The 8,417-nt window shown below is 51.4% G+C and overlaps 1 long non-coding RNA gene across 1 annotated transcript; it reads left to right on the forward strand.

Annotated features, from left to right (window-relative positions):
- The first annotated feature begins 581 nt into the window (after positions 1-581).
- LOC142871844 (uncharacterized) lies at positions 582-6,800 on the forward strand. The gene is made up of 4 exons (XR_012920006.1): positions 582-669; positions 2,842-2,934; positions 4,869-5,000; positions 6,330-6,800. It is a non-coding gene; the product is annotated as an uncharacterized LOC142871844 (long non-coding RNA).
- The last annotated feature ends 1,617 nt before the right edge of the window (positions 6,801-8,417 follow it).

An 8,417-nucleotide genomic window follows, 5' to 3' on the forward strand; every position in this document is an offset into this window, starting at 1 on the left:
AAAGCAGGGGAACAGCTTCACTGCTCTGGGTTTGTCCGCCTTGCGGAGAAAGGTTGGAGGAAGGAGGAGAGGGCACAAGGACGTCAGTTAAAGATGACGGTGGCTTCAGGCAAGAGGTGGTGGACCAGGGATCGAGTGCAGCAGTGGAAACAGAGGGGCGTGCAGAGACTCAAGGGACACTTAGGAAGCAGAATGGGAAAGATTTGGGTATTAGTTGAGGAAGGGGATAAGGGAGTAAGGGAGCCTAGTGGACTAATAGTCCTCAAAGATAAAAGGTTCGAATCCCTAGAACCTGTAAAAACTACCTGTCTTCTGAAAAAGCGATTCAGTGGAAATAGCAGCAATGTGTATGCAGATCCAGGAAAACAAATGAATTGGATCCAAGGGGGCAGCAGGTTTTTATCGTGGGCAGAATCTTGCCAAAAGGTCAAACAAGACAAGATCTGACAGGCACTCGACGGACTTAGTGGCCAGGTATGAGTCTAAAGGGAACAGGAGGGCAGAGTCCAAAGCACAGGCGGTGGGCTGGCCGTGGGTGCCAGGCACAGGTGCCAGGCACAGGTGCCAGGCAGTCCACTTGCAGGGTGAGGAAGCTGAGGGAGTCTGAGGACGTTCGCTTCTGGTGGTGTCACTTTGGTGGTAGGGAGTGATACCGCCTGCTGAGACTGGGTGGGTGCAGGCGCGATCGGATTAAAGCCATCGTTAGGAACGGGACAAAGAGCTGACTGGGGACAGAAGTGTTCCTAGGCAGTGGCACAGCTCCATTTGGGGTGGAACGGTGTCATTTCTATCAGTCCCCAAGCGTGTGGTTGTGTGCTCACTTCCTCCCGCACTGCTCAACAGAGAGGCCTGGGAGTCGGCGCTTCGCCGGGAGGGTAAGATGAAGGGGCTTGGGACACCGGTAAGAGAGTGGCTGAGACGTGCATGGGTCCGGGGCTCTGAGCTGGAAAGGGAAGACAGGGAGGGCAGGAGAATGCCGGTGGACAGGAAGACAATCGACAGGGCCAGGAACGGCTTCCAGGGCAGGGACGAATGTGACCAGTGACAAACGTGCAAGGAGACAGGGCTGTGATCAGAGAATGGGATGTCTGAAAGATCATGATTTCAGAGGTGAATTCAAACAGAAGCCGACTGCAGGAGCACTCAAAGGGTGTAGAGAGTCAGGGCCAAGGAGAACGATGTGTATTCAGGCCGCTAATCCAAACAGGTCCAGGCAAAGGGAGGGACAGAAGACAGGAAGCTGGAAGACAAGAGGAGCTGGGGCAGTGGCCATGGAGCTGGGGTGGCTCCCTGCTGGAGCAGCTCCCCGGCCACCAGGGCTCCTCTCCGAGGGGCAGGGTGGGGTGCTCCTGGGTGGGAAGTACCGGGAGCTCCCTGGTGCTGTTCTTTCCTCGCACGTGGCCATTGCCAGACGCATTATCGGAGGCCAATGAAGTCACCTTCGCTTCATTGTCATTGCTAATAATAATAGCTGATGTGACTGATCCAAACGCACGTGCTACAAAGTCAATGTTTGATGTCTGTAATGGGCTTCACCGGAGCCCCCCGTTTTAGAGGATGACGGTTGGCGCTGAGAAGGAAGAAACTGTATCACTGCCTATTAAATGTAGTGATTTCTCAGTTCCTTCTCAACTCAAATCCCACACTCCCTATCTGGCTCTTTTTTCCCCTTTTAAAGGGTCTCTTCTCTCCCTTCCTCTTCCCAAACTGGTGTCCAAGGGCAGAGGGAAGCAGAGCCTCGGGTCCACCCACTATCGCAGGTCCTCAGGCCCTCTGCCCTGTGGTCCCTCCTCTCTCCTCGTTGCTGGGTTTCCTGTGCTCATGTTCACTGGGGGGTAGCTGTTATTGTCTGTTTCTTGGGTAGCTTTTTGAAGTCCAAGGTGAAGTCCGGAGTCCCTGCCATAAGCCTCCACTTTGGAGGTCCCCATATGACGGAGCTATTTCCCAGCTGCTTTCTGGACACCAGCATCTCTCAGTACTTTGTGCCCCCCACTGGGACATGCAGGAACTTCTGGGGCCCCAGATGCCAAGGGTAGGTGTGGGGGAACAAGGCACTATCTCAGGACCTGACATCCTCAGCCTCCTAACTCTGCCTCCTAGGCTGCACCATTCTGGACCATTCTGTCCCGGTGCCATGCTGAGGGTTCCTGTGCTATGCTCCGGGAAACAAAGAGAAAGCCGTCTTATTCTACAATTCACCCAAATTACCTGGAGGTTTCTAAAAATCCTCCTCAGCCTCCCAGAGGAGTTGGAGTGGGAAGAGAGCGAGAACACTGTGTCTGACTCCTTGCCTTCTCCCTCTCTTTCCCTTTCTCTTCCTTCCCCACAACAGAAGGACTGTCTACTGCTTCCTCTTCCCATCCGATAGGAACTGTCCCTCCGACATATCCTCTTCCTTTCTTGGTACATTTGTCCTTTCCTTCCCCTGGGAAATGAAGACTGAAAATTCAAAGGGAAAAAAAAAAAAAAAAACTGGATCATGGAGAAGAAAGAAAATTTGGAAAGATATTTAAAAAATATTATTCCAATTATACTACCAGCCAATAACAGTCCTACATACACTGTTTCATAATATTGCATTAAAGCCTGAGAGAGAGGTAGCACTGTGACCACCATTTTATATGTGGGAATCCTTGGAGGCTCAGCAAGCCCAATAACTACACAAGTGGTAAGAGCTAGAAGGAGGCCTCAAACCCAGGGCCTTCTGACCCACAGCCTGAGCTCCCAACCCCTCTGCTACACTGCCTCCTGCCCTGTCTCTATCTCTCAAATCCCAGCGGCCATGGATCTGGCTTTCATTTTCTATCTCTGGCAGTCTAAAGACAGCATTTTTCCCAACAGCAACTGATGTACGTAAGGGAATATTTCACCATCATTCGAGTGTCTGAACCACTGAGAAAGAGGGCTGGATTGATATTCAACCCGGTTGCCCAGGTCAGCCTTTCAGTTGTTAAAACATTAAAAATTAAACTGTTAATACATTTCCATTCCAGTTGATAAATAGCTGCTGTCCCGATGCCTCATCCTGATTGGTGAGTATCCAAGCCCTACTCACTGATAAATATTTTGAACATCACCCTATATGAGGGAAAGAGCAGTTTCACCCTGCTGGATTGGACATGTATGTATTATTGCTCCTTTGAGCTATGGACGGTACCGTAAAGTGATAGCCATTTTCTATAGCATTAGTGAGACAAGTTGTGCGAAAGCACAGGGCACACTGTCTAGCACAAAGCAGGTGTTCGCTAAACATCAGCTGTACCATAATCTAAGCCGTGTTGGTGAAAGTCCTCCTTGAGGGACAGTTTGGAGGCCAGCAAATCCTAGAGTTGATGGAACTGACATATATTCTTTTAGGAGGCAACAACAGAGCCATTTTCATTTAAATCCCCAAGGCGGAGATATGCATGAGCTACAGCCAGAATGGGAGCATCTGGGTGAGACAGCAAAGGCAGCCGCCTGGCCGTCAGCGTGCTGGACACGAATGGGTGCAGCTGACGAGCAAGAGCAAAGAGAAATGGGAAAGAGGGCTGGGCCAACGGCAGCAGCCAGCTGTACTTACCGCGTCCTCCCTGTGGGCATACGTGGAGCATCAGCATTTACTGAGCGCTTTATCCTCTCTGACTTCTCATATCCAATATAGATAGAGTGGCAGCATTCCCAAATTTGGGGATGTTTGGAAACTGGACTTCAGGGAGGGTTGGGAGCTCATCCAAGGCCACACAGGCAGCCGGACATGGGGTCTGGAGTCCCATCCATCCTCCCAGGTTCTAGGGTCGTTAGGCTCCCTGCCCCACCCCCTACCATGTGCTTCTGCCCTGGGGTACAAGCGGGGCACAGTCCACCCGATGTGCCCTCTATACACTGCCTTGGTTTGTTGTAACAGACATTTTATAAGGAAATCACAAAAGCCATGGTCAAAACACTCACATGTCCCAAAGTAGACATGTTTTTAATAGAACCCACCCACAATCCCCAAGAAGCCTGTGATGATAGAAAGGAAAAAACAGCGAGACGCAAAGAACAAACACACACGCAGCTCCACCTGCCAAGGGAAGCAGGAAACGGAGGTGTCAGCTGCTGAGACAGTGGCAGCCGACGGCGCTCCCTGTCCCGAGTGCTTGCCCTGCAGTGGAGCCGTGGGAAATGCAGAGAATGCCCTTTGCCCTGCGACAGCGGCCTCCCTGGGAGGGGGGACTCGGCCTTGGCCTGGACTGGAGCTCTGAGCCATGGGGCCGATGGATGCTGTGTCCGCGGAGTGGGAGCCACATCCCCGAACTGTGCGTGCCCGCGGCTGACGTCCACACAGAGGCGGAGGGCTGGGTGTGCCGGCGCAGGAGGAACGGCAGCCGGAGCCCGCCTGTGTCCCCACACGGTGCCCCTGAGGTCTGGCCGCTGTGACTCGTCACTGGCGTGTGGCTCTCCGTGGCTTTGGGGTGTGCTCTGTCACAGCGGTGAGGGCCTCACTGGAGCCTCCAACCGACCCGTGAGGGAGAAGATTTGTGTCCAAACCCCCACCCGCTCCCAGCCCACCTCTCTCATCCTGCTGTTTGAATCAGCGAAGAAACTGCCTCAGAGAGACGAGAAAATGACAGATGGCGGACGGGTGGCCGGGGACCTTGACCCCGGGAACAGTGTGGACTAAGAGAGAGGGAGAACCTCGGAGTCTGGTTCATGTAGAGTCACACCCGGCCTCTCACTAGCCGGGCCCCCTCGGCAAGTTGTTTAGCCTTCCCAAGCCCCCACCCCTTCCTCTGTGGGACGCGGATACCCGCGTCCGATCCAGCGTGTGGCAGTCAGAGTTAAATGGGTTCCTGGATGTGAAATGCCTGCTTGTCCACAAACGCTATTTTTCTTTCCCCGTCCAGACTGGCGCTCTTTCCACCGGACTGGATTAGCTTCAGAGACTTGCCATATGGGGGTGAAGACGGAAATTGTTTCTAATGCGCTCAGCCCGAGTCCTCCGCGTGGCCTCCGTGGTCATGGAAACCTAAGCAAGGGTGAGTGGGAGTGTCCGGGTGGCCTGGTGACCTTCTGCCAGGCTAGGCAGCTTCCCTGCTTCTAACCCCTGTTAATTCAGTGAGAAAACGTCTGTACCTTTGATTAATAAATCCTCTAGGAGTGTGTAACATCAGTACAAAGTCTTCTCAGATGGTTTTCACAGAATCTTCATGAAAATGTGGACCCTCCATTGATGAGTGTGATTTCGAGCCAGCTCCGGCTCTGCCCACTGAGCAGCCTGTTCCTGATTTCACAGAACGACAGCTGCTTCTGCACTTGGCCACCCTCAGTCCGCACCTTTGGAAGAGCCGGAGCGCCAGGCTTGGGGGAAGTTATGAGAATTTGAAAGACGTTTCTGTGCCAATTTTCTCATACCAAGAGACCTTGCCTTCCCTCAGAGAGACGGTGGGTCTCTTGTTCTCAAACTCATATATAAAACATCTTTTCCTAATTGGGTTTTCTAGGCACCAGAGTGCTGGTAAATATTTAACTAGTGGGTGTCTGGAAAAAAAAAAAAAAAAAGAAAGAAAAAAACAATCTGATTTGAGCATTTGCCGATTTCGTCATTAAGTGCTCCTGTCATGGCTGATGCCAAGCTGCTATCGTGAGGCTTGGGGAGTTAGGGAAAGGCCCACAATTAGTTCTCATGCACTGGCTATGTTCTGCTGAACTTAACTTACAATACATCATTTAATCTTATCAAAAGTCCCATGAATTAGGCATTATTGCTCCCATCTTATAGAAGAGAAAATTAAGGCACAGAGAAGGAAAGTAACTTGACAAGGCCACAGAGCTCTTAAGTGGAGTTGGGATTTGAACCCAGGTCTACTTGATCCCAGTGGTAACTGTGTTCAGTGCTACACTATACTCAGTCTCCTAGTTTACCCCGCCTGCTTTCCACCCCTCAGGAAACCAGAAAGGATTCAACACAGCATTTACATTTATTAATATCTGCCGTCTTGGCTCCCTCTCTTTCTCCCTGCACTGCCCTCCGCCCCAACCCAGACACCCAAACCTTAACCTGCCCCTTTTCTCTAGCCTCAGAATCTCACGTGCGTGTTTTGCGTTTCTTAACATGAACCAGGCTCCTTGTGGGGTTCTAGATTCCCCATTTCCTCATGAGACCAGCACACAACCCCAAGCACTGTGCCTTGTGCTAAGAGACAGCTCAATAATTGTTTTAATTGGATGACGATCTTGAAGGCACTCTGGTGAGCTGGGGCACTGGAGCCCAGGATTGTCATTAGCAGATGGATGAGTGGGGTTACCTCCTCTCCCTCCCTCCCTAGTAGCATTTGCTACTTTCTAACTGGTCTCCCTGTCTTCAGGCTTGGCACCACTGCATCTGTCCCCAGATCCACTGTCGAAGCTGCCTTCATAAACACACACCTGACCACGTGTGCCGCCCACTGCTCAGAACCTGTCTGAGGGTCTCCACTGCCTGCTGCAGTGATCCGGGGATGACCTTCTGAGCATGGAAGTGTGGACAAACAAGTTGGGGAAATGCTGCCAACCAGATCCCCTCTTTGCGGTCCGCAAGGCACATTTGCCTATTGAGGGAGAACACAGACCTGTTTTCCTGTGCTTCTTGAGTCTTCTCGATGAATTGGACTACAGAAATGCACCGCCTCTGGCCCTCTGAAATATCTGCTAACATCTATAGATTAGATCTTATAGAACAAGCTTTGGAAAAGGCCTGTCTGAAAGGGGATGCCCAAACTCTTTAACTTGACCTTCAAAACCTTCTAGAATATTACTGGAAACAGTGTTCAGAAAAAAAAAAAAAAAAAAAAAAAAAAAAAAACCTTCTAGAATCTTAAGCTAATATTCTTCTCCAATAGGAATCTAAAAGCCCGGGCTCAAGAATCGGACAGATCCAGGTTCAAACCCCAACACTGGCATTTAATAGCACATCTCCTTGGCCTGGTTACTTCCCCACTCAGTGGCCTGGGTTCCTTCTCTATCTGGCTATCACTGCACCTACCTGGAAGGAGTATTGCTATCGGACGGCATGAGGTAATGGATGTAAAGCTCATGGGGGAACATCTAGCCTACAGAAAAGGACTCAACGAATGCAATTTCTGTGATTATCACTTAAAGTCCCTTTGCAAACCCTTTGCATGACTCACTCCAACCAACCTGCTTGCCTTTCCCCCCAAATTGCCCTACAGGTCCAAATTTCTAAGCACGTTCCACACAACTACCCTCTCTTCCCTGCCTCCATGCATCCAGACTCCTTCCATTATTCAACACGCAGGCAAAGCCACCGCAGTCAGCTCTCTGGGGACCTCCTCACTCTTCCTGCTGTGGGAACCAGCACCCGCCCTTTTCATCCATCCCTTCTATACCTGGCTTCTGTACCTACTGGAGCCAGAGTCCTCCTCCTCCCAGTGTGCCTCTTGCATCCACACCTTTGTCCCCTGCTGGATGGAAAGCTGGTGGTGCGGCGTGATGGCCCCAGCTCTGCCTGCACAGGGGACTGAACGCCTGCCCGAGAGGCTGGCCCTGTGACATTGGAGAAGTTGGAAGGAAGGCTCTGCTAGAACTGCCAGGGAGGAGGATTTAAGGAGCTAGCCTGGGACGTGTTCAGCACTAGGGCTCACTTGTGTTCTCCTCCCTCGGCAACCCCCTTACTCCTGTCACACGGGGAATGCTGAGCTGACTGGTCAAGTGGACTCGATCAACTGATGGGATCTTTTAAATCAACATTTGTGGACAATTTACCAAGTCTCTCATTTGCCTTGCCTTGATCCACAAAAGGGTGAATTTTGGAGTACACAGCACCTGGCTTTCCTCTGAAACATCTACGGTGACAGAATCAAAGCCCCCTGATCACGACAAAAGCAGGGAGAAACTGACCAGGATGCTAAATACACATGAAGGCTTTTAGGGGTTCTAGCACCAAAACGACTGAGCTACAAGACAGAACTCACTGTAAACATCACTGATTATGAACCTGGAAGGCAGAAGACTTGGATTTTCTGGCCCTGGCTCTACCCTATAGCTTGATGGGAGACTCTGGGATCATAGGGACTCAGTTTCCCCTTCAGCGAGTGAGGACATTAGACAGGAAGATGGCTAAGCTCCCTCCCAACTCTAAATTAGGGAAAACCATGATGCTGTCTCTCTATTGCCTCCAGTCCCGGACACGTGTTGCCGAGCTCCCAGTCTGGCGTGCGCCGTGTTATGCTGGGAGCCCCCGCAAAGAGCATCAGACCAGCGGCGCTGCCTTCCGTCCGCCAAGGAATACGCTGGGCCGTCTGCTCAGCCGCAGCAGCAGGAAGCTTCCTCTGCACAAGAGGGTCAGTGGAGAGGAAAGACAAAAAGGGAGGTTGTTTCTTCTTAGCCAAATTGGTATCTTTGTTTTTGTCTCTGGTTTACATGGAGCCAATGGGCGAACCCCCCAAAGTGGCAGT

This window comes from Microcebus murinus, chromosome 7 (genome assembly GCF_040939455.1).
Source record: "Microcebus murinus isolate Inina chromosome 7, M.murinus_Inina_mat1.0, whole genome shotgun sequence".
NCBI classification, from domain to species: Eukaryota; Metazoa; Chordata; class Mammalia; order Primates; family Cheirogaleidae; genus Microcebus; species Microcebus murinus.